The 23,174-nt window shown below is 37.5% G+C and overlaps 1 protein-coding gene across 1 annotated transcript in view; it reads right to left on the bottom strand.

Moving 5' to 3' along the window:
* Positions 1-23,174, bottom strand: part of CNTNAP2 (contactin associated protein 2) — a 1,392,626-nt gene that overhangs the window by 528,895 nt on the left and 840,557 nt on the right. The gene's annotated exons all lie outside the window — the stretch shown is intronic.

The following is a 23,174-nucleotide window of genomic DNA, read 5'->3' as shown; positions in this document are numbered from 1 at the left end:
TTTTCCCCCCATCATCGTCATTGTTCTCGTTTTATTGCCATTATTAAACTGTTCCTATCTCAGCCTGTGAGTCTCCCTTCACCCCTCTAATCCCCTCCCCCATTCCCAGGTGGGGAGGGGGACAGGAGGGTGATTAGCTGTGGGGGTTGGCTGCTGACCAGGCCCAAACCACAACAATCATCCAGTGATTTAACTCATATGGATATTCCATTGCTCATTTTTTTTACTTCTGTTTCAGCAGAGTTCTGTGGATATTAAAATTGTCATTTTCTACCCACAGGCAGTTTCAAAATAGCCACAGGCATTTTGCTTAGATACAGCTTGAGGTTTTGGAAGAAAGTAGCTCCATATAGAGCTGCAAAATCTAATATGTATATAGAAAAAAGTGTCATTTTGAGGTATTTCAACCTGTAAGACATATGCTGGAGGTCTAAAGCTGCCACTGGTAAAACAACCTTAATATTCCTATGAATTCTACAAAAGAACTCTCTAGCAGAAACACATTGCTTAAGGCAGTCCTATACAAGACAGCAGTTTGAAAGATAAATTGATCCTTGGGCTGTAACTGATGGTTTTGCCCAAGTACAAGTGATAATAACATAATTTCATGAGCTGCTAGCAGAGACTACCGTCCCAAATGGTAATATAAGTAGACACTGTGACTTAATAAGTTTGTTTTCCAAACTCAGAAGAAAACTATGAACATATCTAAATGCATTGCAAGTATTGGCAAGATTTTCTAGGGTAAGTGACAAGGGAGAGTCTGCACCTTGCATCACAGGTCACTCCTGAGGAATGCAGAAAAATGGTATTGGGAAGTCTCAGGATGCTTGCAAAATTGGTGGGAGCGAAGGCAGGCTGTGTTATGTATTGCCTGCACTAATATGAAAATAAGGGCATCAATTAAAAAAACAAACAAACTATCCTTAGGAAAGCTAGGAATATTTATTGAGGTAAATGAAATATTAATGATATTGAACATCTGACACTAGATCAGAAAGGCTAAACTAAACTATCATATAGAAAAAAGTGGATTATTGAATTGCCATTTTTCTTCACTATTTACACAGAAGCAGAATCACTCATGCTACAACAATAACAAAGTATTTTCTATTCATTAATAACTTTAGTGATGTGAAGTAGCAATTATTATAGCAATTATATCTTTCAGAATTTTTAGGACTGAGTAAATTTTATCTGAGAGCATCAAAAGAATTATCTGAGAAGATTGTTGAACTGTTAATGTTAATTATTTAGAGAAATACTAAGACAGCAGTGGAGATCTGAAAGTCTGAAAAAACCCCAATATTACGTCAATATTTGAAAATGATGGTGTCAAAATGATGAGATGATGTCAGAAACTAGAGGCAGATTAGCTTGATATAAATCGTATGAAAAGGACAGGTACCATGGCAGAAAGTACAAGTAGTATCTTACAAAACTGGTGATATTCTAATCAACATAGCTCAAGGAAGACCAAAATCCAGTAAGCCTGATACAACTTCTGTGGAATCACAAATCTAGATAACAGAAGTGATGGAAACCAAAACCAAAACAAATATTAAAGAAGAGATGAGATCTATTACCTACACAATAAACTGCTGATCATTCTGAAGAAACTCCCTAACCCATAATATTGCTCTGTTAAGGAAGACAGACTTTCTGTTTGGGGATCATAACTCAAATAGAACTTCACTAATGATTAAAGAACTCATGGAATGAGGAAGGGATTTTTGTTTTCTCTGTCAATCTGGTATCAACTGATGTAACAGGAATTACTCAAAATTAAAATGTACGAAGTTCCTTGAAGGGTCAGCTACACAGACAAAAGCGTTATTGATAAACTTATATGACTACATGACTGTTTGTAACAGCTGGGAAAGGATGCTATGAAAATTTATCCAGATTTCTTTGTAATATGTGCTCATCTGAACAATTTACATTCCAAAACACTTAAATTCAAGTTTTTTGAATAAAATCTTTAATTAAAAGGACAATAATGTGGAATCCAGCAATAGAGGAGGCTAGACTTCTGATAAAAATTAAACTTGAAAACTGATGTTTCATGTAAGAAAGGCAATATGAGTCCCACATGTATAACAGAAGACTGTAAAAAGAAGACAATGTTCTTAATCATACAGGATTAGCAAGATCTTTAATTAAAGTCTTGTTCCTAGTTCTGTCTGCTACACTCAAATTCCTGTCATGAGCAAGAAAGAACACACCTTACAAGTGGAGGTAAGATTTTCCTGTCAGTCCAGCTCATGTTTAACAGTATAATAATTAAAGTGGTCTAATTAATACAGAAAATTGTCATGCATAATAAAGTTAAATTTGTTATCCAAACCTTCCTAGTACGTATGCTTTTTCCTGATAATTATGCTCACTTTCCACCTGTCCATCCAGCTTGCCAGGCTGACATTTCAGTTTTCCTTAAGAAGAACAGGAGTAGGACGTGGGAAGAGAGAGCTATGATAAGGCCCTTCCTGGGACCTTTGCTGTTTATGGTTTCAGGGCTCCATCATCAGCATTGGGGCCCCTTGGGGCTACTTTTGTACCTTTTCAACCACAGTTGTCTTCCAAAGCTAAAGGTTGAAAGTTGCACAACAGCCACCCATACCTTCAAGTCACCCAAAGGGCTACTGTTTGTTATATGGGGACTTCAGCATCTGTCAGCCCTTCACTGTCCGTGGAATTCACTGAGCTGAACCCATCCAGGCCAGGCACCAGTCAGGTGGCCACTGGCAACTGTTAACCTGGATACAGCCAGCCCAGGCCCACACAAACCCAGCCAAGTCTTGAGAACCTGTACTGTTAGGTCAACATATGTCTCAGCTACAAGTTTACATTAAAAAAAAAAAAAAAAAAAAAAAAAAGGACAAATCATCAAAGGTTAAAAAGAACCATATGAGTTTGGGAAAACATACCTCTTTGCTGGAGTCTACAGAACTTTGACTTATTTAGTTTATTCACAGAAGCTTCTGATGTGCATGATGAAGAAAATTTTGAGGAGGACTTTTTTTTGCCTTAGGTATAAATGTGGTAATGAGATCTGAAAGCTCCAAGACAAATTCAGGCTTGAAAAAAGATTTACCCTTTTAACTGTAAAGAGAATTAACCACTAGGGAACAAATATCTGAAAATATGGAAGGCTTTCTATGTTTTGAAATAATTACATGAAGATTGTCTTTAAAAAATAGAAGAGAAAAGGAAAACAGGAGAAGGTATCATTGATGAAGTATTTATATGGTACAACTTTTTATTTTCTATAATGTAAGATGCTTAGGCTAAGTGATCTTAATAGATTGTTCTGACCACAATCTATTCTGTTTGGTTCCCACAGAGTGTCTTAATTTGCCTATAATTCTAAGGAGATATATATTGGAAAATGTAGCAAAAACAAAGTCCTCAATTAACAGTATCCCTGCTCAGGTTTTCAGAGGTCCAGATTTAAAACATTAGAAGCAAATGCAGAAGGGCTGATAACATGAGCATGTATATTCTAATGCACTGATGGATATTGAAGTGCTTTCTCTCGTAATCAGACATTAATAGTTCTCACAATCTGTAAGAGAAATGAAAGAACAATTGTCCTACGTGCAAAAGTGCCATGCACTACGAACTACTGATGGCAGGTAGGTTACTTTTCACCTTATTAAAAATCTTTCTGTTCTGCTCAAAGATCATAAGAAGATACCTGTGTATATTCCTATGACAGACTCCCATCATATTTTTTTTCCATCAAGTAGTAACCTCAGTACATTCTAACAGGCAGAATTTTATGTGACTTTATAAATTACACAACTATGGTTCAAAGGAATTAGTGCAAAAAGCCTGAATAATCAAAATGTGAGAGGAAAATAATGACACAGAGGGTGAGAGGAAAACAATGGATACACACGGGATAAGTGAACTGTATAGTCAGTATCTGTCAAAATACTTTTTTTGTGTCTTCTAAAGAACAAGCTAGAAATAAACTATGAAAATGAACCAACTCAAACTGACATCTGTATTTGAGCTCCTGTTTTATAATGTGATATAGTAGCTAGGACCTTAAAAAAACAGATGCATAGCCTAGTTGTAATGGTTTCTGTATTTCTATTAACATATCTTTTTATTCAGTATTTCTGGAATGCAATTACAAGAATCATGACAAATATGTATCATGTAAAAGTTCTGACATATCACTACTGTGTTATTTTCATTTCTGCCAATCTTTCTGGAAGCTAAAACATGATATACTTTTAAAAAGTTCATTAAATAGTGTGTTTGGCCTTTCCATCTTCTCTCTGATTATCAAAAGGCCTTTCCTTCTAAAACCTTACTGATCCAAGCCTACCATTTTTCTACAATTAATTTACCATAGAATAGAAGTATTTAGAGTTCATTCCTCCAAGAGCTGAAAATTGGTAGTGTATACTCTATGACCACTGGTCAAACAATCAAAGTAGCAGTTAGAATCACATTCGAGAACACAGAGAAAACAATTTGTAGCTCCTGCCAACAATCGGCTACTCTTGAGGGAGAGAGAAGTTGATCTAAAAAAGGTCTTTCCAGAGAGACAGATTTCTTATCATCAAATATCAGCCTCAGAGCTCCTAAGGGCTTTCTTCTTTGATACAGACCTCACAATGTTTCCATGTGCTCTGCTTAATTAAAACTGTAATAGGGATATCATGGACTTACAGAGTAGTCTATTTTATAGATGCACCAAATTACAATGTGTTTTATATAAAGAAACATCTTCCCTGTTTTTTAGCTTAGGAGTATTTAGAGGGCCAGGACCGAGATTTGTCTTTTTTTTTTTTTTTTTTTTTTTTTCCCTCACTTAAAGAAACATAGTTATTGATCATATAGGATTCACTGATGCAGAAAGCCCTTTTTCTTTGCCATGTACAACCCTCTACCCTCTGCACCAAGGATTTAGCTTGTGTTTAAATCATTTAAACAGCTATGTGGCTTATATGTCTGTCCAGGTTAGTTTGAGTTTCCATCTAGTTTCCGATTTTCAAAGTCAATTTACTGTTCATCCTGGCCTGAAATTTCTATAGCTACAATCCACTGTGACTTTCTGTAGTAAAAAGAGTAAACTCCATAAGACAAGTAGCAGTACTGCCTAGACAAGATAAAGCACTGTTCTAGCTTCTCAAACCATATGGTAAGCGTTGCTTACTGGTTCCTATTCAGATTATTATGTCTGCAAACACTTCACTTTTTAAAGTTCTACACATTCCTCAACTCCTCCATTACTAACTTTTCCTTTTTCTTTCTTTTCCTTTCTTTCTCTTGTATTTTAGGATAATAAATTACTTATTTAAACAAAGACTCAGACTTTTTTAAAAGTATTTCACATTACAGTGATTAGTAACTGTATTTTTCTTTATTGCTTGTACTTCGGTAGAATAAAATAAATGAGCCCGTAGGTTTACATCTGTTAGGTTTAAATAATACATGAAGGTGACTGGTAGTATTAAAAAAGGAGAAAGCATATTTTTCAGGGACAAAACTATGTGTGTTAAAATATATTTCTAACATCAGACAGTAGCACTATACACTTAAATCAGGAAATTTACTTCTTTCAAAACATAATTATACTGTTCAAAGACAACTACTGTGTACTTTTATGAGATGATACAATGCAACTATACTTTGCAGAGCACATTTCACACAAACTGCATTATGAAATGTGCCACTGAGATAAATAGTTACACAGTCAAATAACAAACAATAGCAGAGAGAGAAAAACATGAAGTCATGAGAAATGGGGAAGAATATATTATATAAAATTTGAAAAGAAGATAGAGTCAATAACACAAATATAAAGGTATTTCTAGGAGGTAAGAATGATAAAATAAAGGCTTTCAGAACAGCTAAAGACTGCATAAATAAGATACACGACGTTGCTACTATGTAAGCAGATGAAGGAGAGTGAGTTACAGTCAAAGAGAATAAGTCATAATTTATTTTCTGTCATTTTCTGAATAATTGTCATATGGCCAGTGAAGCATTAATCACTTCGAACATGCTGACAACCCCCGACGTAATACTAAGTATGAAAAATTAGGATGTCAAGTCCAAATAAATGCCGTCAATAGTAAACACACAAAACAAATGTGTCAGAGGGGGCTTTGTGACCAAACACCGGAGTAGTTAGCTTTTGATATTATGATGGATCTTGAGAGAAAACAAGGAGCCACCAGAGGAAAGTGAGTATGCTTAAAGACTTGTTACACTTCTCAGAGGTCCTGAATCAATCAGATATTAATAAAAGATCAGAAAGGATATCTGATGGTGTTTTGAGAAATGCTTCAGATGAGTAAATTTAATACAAAGGACTTAATAACATGCAGGAGAGGTGTCATCGTAGCATTAGTACAAAATATTATTTAAAAAGGTAACTAGACCTTCCAAGAGGGTGAAGGAGGAAGAAACATCAGTAAAATCTACAATGAATCGTGTTAGATTTAAGTCTGAGCAGGAAGTAATTTTGTACATTAAGTTAATGATTTTGAGAAGGTCAGATTGTATAATAACCTTGAGTTTGTTGCTGGAGTTTAGTGAGCAATTGCAAAAGAACAGTCAGGTAGAACTAAGGTGTATAGCACTTTAAAACATGCAGAAATTGTGGCATTGAAATGGCAGATAGGTTGCTCCAGATATAAAAGAGAAAAAAAGCAGATATTGCCTTTCATGTTGAAGTGGAAAGAAACATTTTTGGAGTTGGATTTCTTCTTTCCCTCAGAATTCTCTATAGCTTGGTATCTGTCCTTTAGTAGAGAAGTGAAAAGACAGGCGAAAATAATAGCTACCTTCACTAAAACTGACAGTGAATTTCCAGCTTTGATTTGCAGAAGAGAAAGTTAATAGAAAGGGTCTACAGAAGACTGTGCATTTGTACAAACTGACTAGCACCTTGAGCTGTAAAACATCTAGACAAATTTTCAACCTCATAAGCTTTAGGAATTTGATCTGAAAGGTATTCAGCATTTAATAGCAATCCAGGAAGATAGGTCACTAGCATCCTTACACAGGAATTAAATATCTTAAGTGAAAAATTAGAAGCCCTTAAAAACTGTGAGACTGAGTGAAATAAGAATTTACAGTGCTATCTAGCACTCAGAGTTAGGTAACATTTAAAGTCTTTTCTTAAAGTTATCTATCATGTTTCACATTAATTCATATCACTTATGATGTCAATCTCTTTATTATTATATCTTTTATTAGGACTAATTTCTCTTGCTCACCTGTTCATTAACTATCTGAAAATGAACAAAGGAAAGAAATGTTTTCATTGTATTTCAACATGGAAGTGAATCTTTCCTTTAGATGATAACTTCCCATATAATGCAATGAGAGCTACTTAGTGATTTAAACTTTGAAAACCAAAATATATTTCATATAATGCACCAGTTCTCCTCAAAAAACCTAAACACATTTCCCCTGCAATCACAGTAGAGTAAGCAGTAGTTAATCTATCAATCACAGTTGAGTCAATATCTCTGAATAGCATTTTACAATGTTGCCTTAAAGATGACAGATATGTAAATCTGTAAGAGAATAAGGATGAACTGATATAAATCGACTAAAAAAATCCTTCTACCAGCTTGTTTGAACAAATCTTTGAACAATGATCTACAGCAACTCCTAGCATTGATTATATGAAATCCATACAGTGTCATACAGATTAATCACAACAATCACAATGTTGTGACATGAAAAATGATAAGAAGGACTAATGAAAACTGTTGTATTCTTTCCCCTAGATTTAATCAATTCTGACTGATAGAACAGCTATTAGGTGCCAAAATAAAAAGCTGAAGTCAAATTAACTACTGCCCTCTAACAAATCTGTTTTAACAATGGAACTTATCACAATGACAGAAAAATAGAGATGTTATCAGCTGAATACATGGTAACAGATAAATACAACACACATACAAGCAACAATTATCTATTCAAGACATAAGAATCAGAAGTTTTTTCAAGGCACAAAAAATATCTCTATAGGTCTGAAGTCTACAATTACTTAGAGAAAATGTGTCCTTTTTTTATATCATGTCAGTTCAGTTTAAATTATTGAATGAGGTACTGCTGGGCTTGCTACTCACAAGCCAAGTAAATCTGCTTTGTAGTATGTTAGTGATAGACTTGACTGCAGTGATCACAATTTTGTGGAGTTTGAGATCCTGCTGAGCATGTTGAAGATTAGTACTAAGACAAAGGTTTTAGATTTTAGAAGAGCAAACTTCAGCTAGCTCACAGCTCAGCTGGGAGGGATTCTGTGGGAAGCCTCCATGAAGGATAGAGGAGTGCTGAGAGTTTTTCAAGAATGCTTGACCCTTACATATTGATGGGCCCTGACATCCACCCAAGGGTGTTAAGAGAGATGGCTGATGTTCTTGTAAGGTCACTCTTCATGATGTTTGAGAAATCATGAAAAAGACTAAAAGAAGGTTAATGCCACTCCCATCTACAAGAAAGGCTTAAAGGAGGATCCAGGAAATTATAGGCCCGTCAGTCTTACTTCAATCCCTGGGAAAGCTATGGAGCAAATCCTCCTGGGAGCTATCAAAAGTCAAATGAAGCTCATGACTGGGAAAAACCAGCATGGATTCATGAAGGGCAAATCATGCTTGACAAACCTGATCGCCTTCTACAACAAATTAACCTGCTTAGTTTATGTGGGACGAGTAGTGGACATTGTCTGCATGCATTTCTCCAAGGCTTTTGATACAATTCCCCACAGCTTCCTCTCTGAGAAGCTGGTGTGGTACAGCCTAGACAAGTGGTGGGCGGGTGGGGAACTGGCTGACCAGCCGCACCCAGAGGGCGGTGGGAAATATCTCCTTCTCAACATGGCAACCTGTCACAAGTGGGGTCTCCCAGGGATCGATACTGGGCCCAACGCTGTTCAATATCTTCATAAGTGATCTGGTGAGATGATCAAGTGTACTCTGATGAAGTCTGATGATGATACCAAGCTGAGTGGGGAAGTGGACACTTGAGAAGGGAGAGCCAGCCTGCAGGGATACCTGGACAGGCTGGAAGAGTAGGCTAGCAAGAACCTTATGACGTTCAACAAGAACAAATGTAAGATCCTGAACTTGGGAAAACATAATCCAGGTGTGCAGAACAGGCTGGGATCTACGTGGCTGGGAATCAGCTCTGTGGAAAGGGACCTGGGAGTTCTGGGGGACAACAAGCTCAATATGAGGGAACAGTGTGGTGCAGCAGCACAGAAAGGCAATGTGGTGCTGCACTGCATCAACATGAGCATCACTAGCAGAGATAAAGTAGTCATTATTCCACTCAGTACTTGTCAGGCCACATTTGGAATACTGTGTGCAGTTTTGGTCCCTGATATACAAAAAAGCTGTGGCCAGGCTGGTGAGGGTCCAGAGAAGGGCCACAAAGATGATCAAGGAACAGTCTGACATGCAAGAAAAGGCTGAGAGAATTGGGGTTGTTCAGCCTTGGGAAGAGAAGGCTTGGGGGAGATCTTTTCTCCATGTTCCAGTATTCAAAGGGTGGGTACAAAGGAGATGGAGATTCCCTTTTTACAAGGAGTCACATGGAAAAGACAAGTTTCTCCTGGGGAGATTCCAATTGGACACAAAAGAAAATTTTTTCACAATGAGAGCAATCGGCCATTGGAATAATCGCCAATTATTGAACACTTTTAAAATTCAGCTGAATCAGGTGCTGAACCATCTTGTCTAGACCATGCTTTTGCCAAGAAAGGTTGGAAGAGATGATCCTTGAGGTCCCTTCCAATCTGGTATTCTATGATTCTGTGATCTAAAGGCCCTTGCAAGAAGTTGTAAAGGCTTTCAAATCCTAGGCACAATTACAAACACAGAATGTTTTTCATGTCTAAGGCACTGACTTATACTATGGGTTTGAAACCTCTTCTTCTTTTCTTCCCCTTAGTGAAAAAATGTTGTATTTAGTTGGCACTGGAACACTGAGTTTCTTATTCAACAGCATTGTTTCTAAAACAGGAATGTATAAATTGATTGATTCTTCTGCTGAAAGAAACACCCAAATTGCTGCCAATGTAAAATGCATAGGTATCCTATGTATGCTTTTCCTAGGAATCAGAAAATACACAGTTAGTACAGATAGATAGTCTGTCTCTCTCCCTTGCCTTAAACCATACAAAAAAAAAATCTACATAGGTTTCCCTGGCTTTCCTTCTGCTTTGGCTAGTTTACACTGGTTCATTTTTTTTTTTTTTTTAAAGGTATGAGAAATATGGCAAAATTTGGTGTGTGGTTAGTGCCTGTGGGCAGAAGGTGGTCTGTAAGATACTTCTATAGGACAATTTATTAGGCAGCTAACATATAACAATCACCTATGCAGTTAATAGAGCTTGACCAGGCAGACATTTCTGTCTGGATATGTAGGTACTCTGAGACAGAGTTGCAACCTGTTGCTCTCACCACAAGCAACCAAGAGGGAAAGGAGGAGCTGAGGAGCCTTATATGCTGGGCTGCTTCCTCTATTGTCAGTCTGAAAATTGATCACCAAACTGGTTCCCACCACAAGTATGGCTGAAGACCACATTTGGACCCTCACTTAAAAAAATAAACACGTGGAGGGGAAATTCAGAGGTGTTAAACAATCACACTGGCTTTGGCTTCACTGAGAATCTTCTAATATATGTCTCTTGTTTAGAACTCTCACTGTGTACATTATCTAATATAGCTTTATGATAAAATTTTTAAAAATGTCAGAATTACTTAGTCGGACATAATAATATAATGGGCCACTTTGCTGGCTCTTCAAAATGTTATCCTAACTAGCTTAATTTCAGAGGTCTAATTCAACAGCACAAACCATAATCCTAATAGGCATGTTTTCACAATTTTTTCATTACTATGATGTTTTATAAATAGCTTACACTGAACTTAATCTTCTTCTTCAAAATTAAGAGTTTTATGTAACAGAAATAAGTGCCAGTGAGAATTTTGTGGCAAACATTCAAGTACAGAAATGATATAAAAACTCTGCTTCTGGGCAAAATAATGTTCTAGCTATGGCTTTTTTTTGTGATAAGATATACTTATCAGCCTAAAAAGTCTTAGAAACAGCAAATATAAAATACATTTATTCTACACTTACAAATGAGGGATTGTTCTACTAAGCATTCCTGTGAATTAACAGATCTTGTAAAAATATTTTTTCAATTATTTTCATTTGGTTTCATTCTGGTAAGACCCCTTCTTATGTTTACTTAGTATTTTTTATATTATACCAGGAAAAATAAAACACATTTATTACATAGATTAAGTATTTTCCTTCTGATAAAATCCAATCCTATTCATATCTCTCCTAATCTAGATCCCTATTCAATATTAATTTCCTTTCTGCATCCTCTTATCTAGAAACAGCTAAAATAATCTAATCTGTTGGTGACATTTACAGGGAATGAATGAAGACATGCTTACTGAAACCTACAGGATTGTATTAGTTAGTTTATTTAAATTATCCTTCCAGGAAGGCATCAAAGATTAAGCAAGTAACATCTGACATATATTCCTCCAAGGAGTTTTATTCTTTCCAATTTCTCGGAAGAAATTTGGTTAGATTTTAACACAATTTCTCATCAAGGATTGCCACCTGCCTTTAATTTGATGCATGACAGAAATATGCAGACTCACAAATACTGAAGTGCATAATTATAACCACAAACTTTTTGTGCAATAGCTTTAAATCTACTAAGTATAATGTAGAAAAGAAGGTTGACTTTACTGGAAAACAAGTTTGATCTGGAACTGGAGAGGCAGAGTTCAAATCCTTGTTCAACCTTCTCTAGTTGCATTTTCCTTAAAAGAATGTGTCGTGACAAACACCACAGATGTATCAGGATTCTCAGAAATTTTAATACTGCTGCCTACAGAAAATCATAGAACAGGTAAGGTGAATCTGTTCTGTTCAACGTATTAATATCAGAAATGGATTTGATCACATTTGTTTTATTATTAGGCGGTAGTCTATTGTCCTGCAAAAGATCTGTGAAATCAATACCTGGGAGAAATATGAGATTGAACATGGAATAATACCTTCCTCAATGGATAGACAATCATTTTTTAAAAGAGTCTAATCACTGGCAAAGACTCATTAGCAGCAGAAATTCAGAAACAACAACATAAGCACTTCTTTTTGAGAAAAGGAAGCTGCAGAGGTACAGAGACAGTATTAAGCCTAAAGCACATATCTAGGCATTCGTAATATTATTATTGCTACTATTGATTTCCAGTGATTTCACAGTTATTGCTATTATTTTTTCCAAGTTTTAAAGAGCAACCTGTAACTACTACAAGACTACTTTCAGTCTACTAGACTTTTAACTCCATTTCTTTAGACTCTCACCAGTATAAATACTTGGCATGAGAGAGTTCAATATGCTGGTTTTAAAATTATAATGACTCCTGAAAAAAAGAAAGAATGTACATCCAGCAGGAACTCTAGAGCAAGCCAATTTCTGCTAAAAGTCAAGCCCTATCCACAAATAACTAATAGTCCTTATTTGTAGCAGTGTTTTATGCAAGACTTATTCTGGAGATTTTATTGCTTGCCTGTGAAGAAGAGATGGACCTAACATCTTACTAAGACAGTCATTTCGTCAAAATTTTTACTACAGAAAGCAATTGCCAGATTAAATGGTTATTCTATGATTTTAACAAAACTCTTCATAACAAATCCTGTAGAAATTCTGATAAACCAACAGGATTGGCTGTCCTCTAGTTTTAGATACATATACTTCTAATGAACTGGTTGAATTTACTCACAGCTTGATACCTGAGGACAAATTCAGAGCTAGAGTCTTAAAACTGATCATAATCATAGTTGTACTGCACACAAAGAAATATTTACAACTGTTTTTCTTCTCATCTCTGAAAAATATTTAAAGCATATGTCATGACTACTTATTATAACATATATCATATAAAGTATTAGCATGCCTATTCATTATAGCATATAATAAAATAAAAATAGATACAGAGACAGTCTATTTGTTTAGATTGTGATTATCCGTTTTCTTTTAATAGGAAAAAAAAAGACTAGAAGGAATAATATTCACATCTGAAAGATTCATATTTCATAAACATAAAACCAAGTGAAAGGATGATGCAACTCTGATCTTATTTGAAGGCTAAAAGCAATAGTAGTAACATGAACAGTTCTTGAAACAACAACGTCACTTTTTGCATTGGTTAAAATTTTAGTAAATTTTAAAGTTGAGATGACAATCTATTTTTTGTGTGGTTTTGAGAATGATCATATCACGATAGCTTCATTAAGAATAATAGCACCATTCATTCAGGAAAAGGACATTTTAATCACATAAAAATAAACAATCTGGCTAACTTATTATTTTTTTTTCAGTTATGAACTGATGAGAATCACTCAGTAATTAAGAACTTGAGAGAGTCATCAAAGCAGTTTGGCTTCAAAACTCAGCTGAGTAACCAGGGAGTTACTGTCTCAACAGTGTTATTATGGGATCAGGTCAATATTTAGCTAAATATTTTGAGAGTATAAACTTCATGTCCAAGAGACAGCTTTGTTGATGTTTGCTCAGTGCTCACATCTTCCCCACAGGAGGACATGGAGCACAGATGTAATACGAGTTGCACATTCCATCAGGTCCCCTGAGTAAACTAATGCATTTAAGAGAAAACAGTACATTAATTTCCACACAAAGCTTCTGGTCATGACTTTCATAAATTATAGATTGCTTCATTTGATTAAGCTTTTCCTGTATCAGTGATGCGGTAGCAGACAGCAAAAAAGCAGAGGCTCTGCCGAAACAGATTGTAAGGTTATTTAAATAAGATTTTTGAAGTTTGCCACTGTTGATCAACTTTTCTTCAAATGCTTGCCCTACTAATCTTACCAGAGCAGTAAATGTAGGTAGGTGTGTACCTCTGTTACAGCAACCCCTCCTCTCTCAGGTAATGAAAATAAAAATCTATAATGTGGAGCTCCCAGCATGTGTCTGGGCAATCCACTGACTCACAGCTATGATGGCTGAAGCAGGTCATCAGATTTGAACTGCAACAGTTAAAATGCAAAGTTAGCTCAGGCATACCTAATAGTGACTTGGGCAGGAGTTGTTAGGAATAAAGAAGATTAAATGGGCTTGATCACAGCCAATCTCAAAAGCCGCTGAATCAATTGGACGCCCTCCGATGTCAGCTCAGGAATTACAATGATCTATGAAGAGCATGGAATGGGAATGTACGATCAAGCACTTCTCCTACCAGTCAAGATAATGCAGTCTCCTTCTGTGGATAACTACATATAAACAGCTAAGAAGAACCATTAGTTGAAATTAATGATGTTATTCAGACACAAAGGAACTACATTGTTTTGGTTTGTTTTGTTTTTAATTAATAAAAGAAACGATGAAAACCAATCTTATAGCACATATGGTAATTGGTTTGCAAAACTGGTGCAATGAGTGCAGAAAGCTGCCAGACGATGTCTATTCAGTCAAAGACTCTCCACATTTTGATGCAAGCTCAGTCTGATGAAATAGGCCCTTTCATGTGTCCAAACATGTATCTGATGGATCAGTAGACAGTGGGAGGCTAGAGATAAATTTCCTTGGCAGGAAGGGCCCCTGTCCAGAGGGATTTTAGGGAAAAGAGCTTTAAGGAGCAAGGATTTCAAACTACATAGAATTTTGAAGTCAAAACCTATGTTTTGAATTACACTTTAAAAATAAATGGTAGCCCATGCATTTTAAGACCATGACTTCCCCTTTGCAAAGGACCCCACAGAGCAACTGCATGTGCAAATAGAATTTATTGAAATAACTGACTACAGCTGTACTAATTGCAATACTGTGTTGTGGGGGATCACAGTACAAGAATGCAATCCTATACATTGAACCACACAATTTAAAAAGGATGTTAAGGTACTTGAATACATCCTGAGAAGCCAATGAAAGGGCTGGCAGGCATGTCCTCTGAGGAGAAGATGAGGACTCAGGGTTTGTCTAGTTTGGAGAAAAGGAGGATGAAGGGTGACCTTGTTGCTCTGTGCAGCTTCCTGCGGAGGGTATGTAGGGAGTGAGGTACTGAGCTCTTCTCCCTGATACCCAGTGCCAGGACACTGTGAATGGCTCAAATCTGCATCCGTCAAGGGAAGTTCAGACTTGACACGAGGAAACATTTCTTTATCGAGAGGGTAGTCAAACCCTGGAACGGGTTTCCTAGAAAGGTAGTTGATGTACCAAGCCTGTCCAGTGTTTGAGAGGCATTTGATTGGACAATGCCCTTAGTACCATGATTTAACTTTTGGTCAGCCCTGAAGTGATCAGGCAGTTGGACTAGGTGGTCGTTGCAGGTCCCTTCCACCTAAACTGTTCTACTCCTATTCCTTTCCATTCCTTTCCTTTCCATTCCATTCCATTCCATTCCATTCCATTCCATTCCATTCCATTCTCTGTACTCACGAGTTGAATAATGATGAGACAGTTATTTGCCTGAAATGCCAGGGGTTTTTTCAGCTCCAAAAACACTTTCAAGGACACAAATCAAAAAGGTTACAAGTGGAAACAGGATTTTATTTTATTTTCCTGAATCTGTTTCAGAGCCGATGCTCTCAAGCATTAACATAACGTGTATGTGTAGCCAGGAACAGGCTGATGCATTCCTCAGTTTAGCTTGAAAAAACATCCCTTGCAGTGTGACAAAGGAAAGCCACAGAGCCATGGAAAGTAGCAGCAGGAACACAGGACGAGCTGCCTCTGATTCCTGAAGAGTGAGAACTTCAAGAATGAACATCGGTACCGACCGCACACAGAAGAAGAAGAGCTGAGTGGTGCCGTGGGGTGCTTTCCCAGGTGTGACCCGTACGGGTGCCCAGCACACCCTCTGCCTCCCCAGCCCGGCTCCCCCGCTGTGCTGCTTGGCCAGCGATGCGTGAGCAGCACTCCCGTGCCTGCCCGGCGCTGGGGCTGGGGCAGGGAGAGCTGGAAAGTGGCAGCTCCGGGCGGTGCCGCGAGCCTGGAGCCCTCCCGAGCACGGGCTGCTGTGCCCAGGCCAGAGCCCCCGGGGACATGGAGCCAAGGGAAGAGCAGAGCTCGCTGCCGCTGCGAGCTGGCCGTGGGCGAGAGAGCCCGAGAGAGCCCGGGCACGAGTGGGGCCGTGGGGGTGCGAGAGCCGCAGGCGAGAGCCGAGCCGAAAGGGCCCGCGGGAGCCTGACCCGGGGCCGTGCTCAGTGCCACGGAGGACAAGCAGCACAAGCAGGGGTGGCCCTGGGACACGGGGGTGACGGGGCCCCCACGCGCAGCCCCGCCGGCCGCCCCTCTGCCCAGCCCCCTTTGGAGCGAGGCCTTGGGGTGCCGGCCCCGAGGCAGCCCCTGTGCCCAGGAGGCCCCGGGGCCTGTCCCTGCCCTTGGTGGCCATGCTCTGGGCCCAGCTGCGGGGCGTCCCCGACGTGTCCTCTGCCATTTGAAGCCAGGGACAAACCCGGTGCCACTCCTCTCAACCCGTGGCAGAAGCCAGCCCCACAGCCCAGAGACCGCTCCTGTTAGTCATCAGGTCACCCAGAACTTTGCTTTACATACTCCTCAGAAATGTACCTGGATGTTTACTGTCTGTTTTAGCAAAAACAAGCATTTATCATGAACAAATTATCCACTTGCTCTAGAAAATTATTTCAGTAGTACACAGTTTTCACAATAGAAATATGGTTTGATATTTACTAAAGTTAAAAGATTTATTTCCTCTCTCTGTCAAGTTTATCTAGGATTAAATACAAGACAAAGAACAACTGAGGAGTTTGGAGGTTGCAAAATGTTTAGGTATCCAACTACAAGATGATATATAAGCTACACAGTTACTTGAAAGAGTCTCATAAGAATGCTATTGACTGTTGTAACCTGTGTAATGGAGGTTAAAGTGACTGAAGGAAAAAAAATGGCAAAAAGCATAAGCATACAATTTTCAAACCATCTGTATTTCAAAATATTGTAACTTGCTTAAACAGCTACTGATTGCACTATTAAGCTATTTAACAGTCTGAGTCATTAAACATACCATTCCACATGTGAACCTCACACGATTTCTACCTTCTGCCCTTGGTGCTGCTTCTTTTTGTGGAAGCTTCTACAATCTAATCAGCATCATTTTCTCTTCCTGGAGTTCTTAAGCTCCATCATTCAGACTCTTAGGTGATTTCAGTCCTTTCTCTCACTCCTTCTGTGGAAGAACTCTTACATCCACATAATGAGTTGGTTCCCTGCACATGCTTCTATTTCAAATTCTGTAAATCAACACTTTATAGCATTTAAGCAAGTAATACTTTAATGTATCTTTACCTATCTTCTGACAGAGTGTAATGGTAATGAATACTAAACCACTGAAAAACAATTTTTTTTCCTCCTCAAGATATATCTTAGCTTTACTAACTCAATGTAATGAACATTCCAAAAAATGTCTCTCTTAGAACAGAAACTGTGCCCTTCATTTTCTTTGTCCATTTCAGACCTTACTTGATTCATTAGCTATTTACAAAGAATTATGAATATTTGATTCATAATGAATGTCAAATATTATTTCCATGGGCAGCTTACATTAAATTGTGTTAGAATGACCTACAATGGACATTGTTACATTTTAAAAACTACTGTTACATTGAAAATAACTTGATTTTCCTTTATTGTAGAACTCAAGGACATGGCACAGCTCCAACTGACATAAAATTTTGACCCTCTTGCAAGATCAGAAAGGAGTAGGATGGTCTTAAATAAAGAAGAATCAAGTGAAAAATACTTTTCTGAGGAAAGTTTATTATATGTTATTACCATCACCAAAACACATGAAATCCCTAAGTAAGATTGATTTGAAGTGATAAAACCAGATCATAACCATTCATTTGACTAGCCCGCAGGACCAACAGATTATTTTAAAAATCTGCAGTAGTGTTGCTGTCTTGGGGAGCTCCCTTCTAACTAATGACAGCTGGAAGGTCCAGACAGTTTCCTGAGGATACCATAGTGATGCACAGGCATCTTCAGTCGAGCAACTATTATTATATCAGTATTTTATCTCTAAAACAACATATACTTTCATTCTCATTGGACTTACTCTTTGTTAAGTTTTGCAAGTTAGTCAAACTTTTCCAGATGCATGCAAGGGAGAAAGGTTGTGAACACCCAATTCATTCATTTTTTTGGTGTTTCTCATGACTCCTTTTCCCCTATTTTTACAGTGTTTCTCCTCCTTTTTCTTAGAATGAAGATTTTTTCATAGGAAAAAACTTTCTTGCACAAAACTAAGATATACGATGAAGAGAAAGGCAATTAAACCATTCTTATTTTGTGGCCAGCTCTGTACAGCTTGCAAACTTCCACATCTCTATTGATATATGTTTAGTAATATGGCAATTATCACACTCTGGTACACAGGGGACAAGTACCACAGTATTAAAAGCACTGTCACTTTCATCTAAGGTATAATCTGTGTCTACAAAGTCACCTTTTTGGACTGAGATGGATTATAAAGCAAATGCACTTGAATCTCACTTGTTGAAAGGCAGTTTTCATCTCCATTTCCACATCAAAAGTTTATATGGTTCCAAAGAGAAGTGGGGAGAGGGAGAGGAAAGGGAGAAGGCATATGCAGGAAGTGGCTTCCAGGCTGAGGTCATGGTATGGTTTCAGCTCTTCCCCAGTCCTATTTTACTTCCTTTTTGTGAATTTGCCTTGGGAACAACTCAAATGTAAAGCAGGTTTTTCTTCCAGTCTGGCCACTGGTATATCATCTGCTTCTTATGCAGAGTACTACAAGATGATGTCTGTCTTATTCCTTGCTGTCTGCCTCACCACTGAACTGGCAAAGGGAGAGGGAGAACAGAGAAGGAAGGCAGAAGCCTAAAGTCCATGTAAAGAACTAGAAGTGAAGAATTTTAAGACTATTTGCAATGATAATTTTTAATTCCAAAGAAAGTCTGTCTTGCTGTCCATTACATTGTGGCCATTTTCATGCACCAATATGTTTGCTGTGGTTTGTTATTTAAATGAATTATTACGAATTTTGACTGGCAATCACATAGTCTAGAGAATGTGGCTGTGTGGGATTAAAGCTGATTGCTGGCACTCTGTCATACAAAGTGTATCACCACAGCAGGTGAGCAATAATCACCCAACGATGTTCTGCCACACACATCTGATTACTTACATTAATTCATTAATGTGAAATTATTATTAAAAATTGACATCTAATTCATCTGACTGTGTTACAGAGGTAATCACACAGTTTGCACATTCATAAAACACTTGAAGCAGATATATGAAAATTCTTTGTACTGCATTTTTCTCCCCATTTCTGTCATTTCACCTCTTATGGTACACAGAGGTTTTCATTAAAACTGGCATATGTTCTGCATAATCTACAACAACAGAATGAACACTATATTTTTAAATCAGTTTAGTATCCCCTCACTGTGATTTCGTGATTAAAATCCATAATTCTAGCCACCACAAAGTCAGGCCAGCTTTAGAATTCTGTGAGACGGCTGGGATAAATTTGCTGTGAGTAGTAATTCCAGTTCAATGTCCTGTGCTAAAATCCTAAGGTACAACTGTACCATCTGGACTGTAGCAACAAGTTAGTTTGTTAATGATAAGTAAAGGAGGTGTTTAGGGACCTGTGCTGTCAAAAGCAGTACAGCATGCTGATCACTGTGACAACAATGCAACTTCCATTGCTAATATAATCAAAGTTAATTAAGATACAGAAACAAAGATGATTATTTTTCTGCAGTAGTGTTTTAACTGCCTGTAATTACTACATATATATGCTTGCATTTATATGCATATAAATTATATGCATTTATACTATTTGTCCACTGACAAAACCAGTATGTTCCTTAGCTTTGGTGTTCCCTGTAAATAAGATCTCAGTTTGTAGTCTTTGTCATATCAAAATGTTCATGTGAAGAGGGGAAGACTAAAAATAGACAGTGGCTCAACACTCGTGTCTCCCAAGTACAAGTGTATTACTCAGATGTGACTATTCTTCTAACATCTTAAAAACTGTACTGGAACTAAAATACAGAAACCCTTTTCATGTGGGACTGATATTTAGCTTAGCAGAACCTAGGACTTTGGAAGCAGTTGCCTCCAGGCAGGTGCAACATGAGAACTTGCCACCCTCAGTACCTTTTGTCATGTTCTTATAGAGATAACTGTTCCCTCCTTACTATCCACTCTTGCTAATGATGAAAAACGCCACCATTTACAACTTCACCTTTTTCTCCCCCAACCAAATGGCTGAAGTCTACAGTAAGAATAATTCAATACAACATCTTATCTTTTTGCCCAGTGGGGATCTTCACTGAAGTGTGGCTGTGAAAGCAATTTTCATGTTGATGATGACTGAAGCCTTTATGATTCAGAGACAAACAAGTTAAAGAAAACAGGAGGATCCCAGTGTCACAGGCAGAAGTATCTTCCCGTTTCAAACAAAATGAAATTAAGCTAGTATATAGCACGCATGGTACTTGGATCCTTTAAAAGAAAGCCACACAAAAAATTCTATATGTAGTAGCATACTGTAACAGAAGTGTTTGTAAACTTATTTCCAAACGTTAATAAGACATCTGTGAAAATCCAGTCAGATCTAAAGCTTGGCATTATTACTTCTTAGTCAAAGGGTTTATTTTAAAGTGCAAACTACAAGGAAATAAACTTGATCATGGGAAAACAACAAACTATATTATATCTCAATCCTTAAAAAAAACCAAAACCAACCCTAAGAAAATTCTTTGGGTACTATTCTTATTTCCTATGATTATACAATTATTATTTTGCTTGAAACACAATCCTCCAGTGCTTAGAAAACATAGATGTAAGACACAGAGTTTTGATTTCTATAATGAGGATGATATCAATGTCCAAGGTGACAGAAGAGGGAAAAAGAGTGAGAATAAGTTTTCTTCTATAGAGAAATATACATACATAAACATATATAAAACACTGATATTTGTAGTAAAATATATTCTTAATACAAATGTTACCTATATAAACTATATAAAATAATTCTAATATATATGTTAAATACATAAAGCATAATAATATTTTAATATAGTAAGAGGTATTTAATATCATGTATGGCATATTATAATATATTTAATATTTGAATCTATATTTTTATAGGTTATAAAAATAAATACCTTATAAATGGGAACTACTATATGAAGTTCACTTCAAAGCAAGCTGCTTGACATATAGGAAGCTTTAAGTCTTATTTTTCCAAAACACATTGTAAAGTTCTGATTCTGATTAATTTACATTGTAAGTTAATTGTAATTACATTGTAATACATTGAAAAAGCCTAATTCTGATTAACTTCACTATCATGATGGAATTACTTCTAATAGACACTGGCATAAGTAGGATCAATACAAATTGTCACATAAGCTTACATTTATCCACTGGGGAAAAAGCAGAGACTTTAGATGTATCTTCACATCCTTTCTTCCAAGTCAATTTCCATTTCCAAAGCAAATATTCAAAATAAAACTACACAATTCCAAGTACCAAATACTAACCACAGGAGGCCTTTCTAATTTCAGTCCTATGTGAGATGATAGAACAAACTTCTTCCCTAAGACAGAACCTTTTCACATCCTCTTTTCACTATGACTTCATCTCTCAACATGTCCATGAGAAGCAGCAATCTAAAGTGGCCTGACACGCCAGAAAAGCTCACTGGTACGCCACAAAGCATGGTCTTTAACACTGAGATTACTAAAATGGTATAATGGGTCTGGCTGGGATGAAGTTGCTAAATTAATCTTCATAGCAGCCTGCATGGTGCTGTGCTTCCCAGCTGTGGTTAAAACTGTACTGGTAACAGACCGATGCTGGAGCTGCCACTGAACAGGGCTTGCACAGCATCAAGGCTTTCTCTCCACACCCTCCCCCGTAAAGGTCTGGAGGATGGGGGGGTGGGCAAAAGGTTAGGAGGGGACACAGCTGGGACAGCGGACAAAAGTGACCATAGGACAATCCCGTACTATCCAATGCCATGCTCAGCAATAAAAACTCAGGGAATGGAGGAGGAAGGTTGGATGTTTAGGCTTGTGGACTCTCCCCAAACAGCGCTCTCGCATGTGCTGCAACCCTGTTTCCCAGGAGTCAGCTGGAGATCTGCTTGCTGATGCGAAGTAGTGACTGAATTGCTCTCTTTGCTTTGCTTGCATGTGCAGCTTTTGCTTTTCTTATTAAACTGCCATTCTTAATAAACTGTCATCTTAATCCATGATTCTTTTTGCCTTTCTTCTATTTTTAATCCTCATCTCCTGGGCGAGGGGTGTGAGTAAAAGGTATGGTGGGTGTTTGGCTGCTGGACAAGGTCAACCCATTACAACTTGTTTGGTGCAAACTGATGTCTACACTTCAGGAAGAAAAGACATTTTGTAAGACCAAAGAAGGATACCATATTTCATTTTTTCACAGTAGCATTTATCTCTGGGATTCTGTTAACCTTATGGTAGGAAATAACCACATGCATTTCTTTACCATAACTATGCAGATATTTGCTGATGATATCCAGAGTCACTTAGCCTGTGGAATCTCCATCCATGGAGATACTAAAAACTTAACTGGATGTGGCCCTGAATAACCTCATATAGCTTTGAAACTGGCCCTGCATTGAGCAGGACTTAGAGCACATGAATCCCAGTGCTTGATTGTTACCTGAATTATTCTAGGGTTCAATGCTCTTGTAATCTTTTCTTCTTCCAAAGCAGAATTCTGAAAAGCCATTTTCAGCTTTCCAGCAGACTTGCAATGGGTTTAATATGTAGGTAATTTTCATGACAAACCAATTTTCCTGTGTTCAGGAGTTGGGCTATTCGCCCTTTCTCTGTCTTTACTAGTATTTCTTTTTTGCCGAGAAAGAAAAAACTATTTATCAGGTGCAACAGAAATTAACACAGGTAAGTGGTTGAAAAGGTAAGACTCAAAGCAAAAGCTTGCCATAATTTTTAATTACTCTTCTCAGTTTGATAAAAACCCACCCACTAAACGTTATTTTAATAAAGATTGAGCATTTATTACATGTACAGTTGTGCAAGTATGTGGACATATTTTAGTTCTCTAAGGAATTCAGTGAAGCCAAGAAGGCACTGAAGCCAGGAAGAACAAC

This window comes from Tyto alba, unplaced genomic scaffold (assembly GCF_018691265.1).
Source record: "Tyto alba isolate M040663 unplaced genomic scaffold, T.alba_DEE_v4.0 Super-Scaffold_46, whole genome shotgun sequence".
Classification (NCBI taxonomy): domain Eukaryota; kingdom Metazoa; phylum Chordata; class Aves; order Strigiformes; family Tytonidae; genus Tyto; species Tyto alba.
This window is presented reverse-complemented; position numbering and strand designations above follow the sequence as displayed.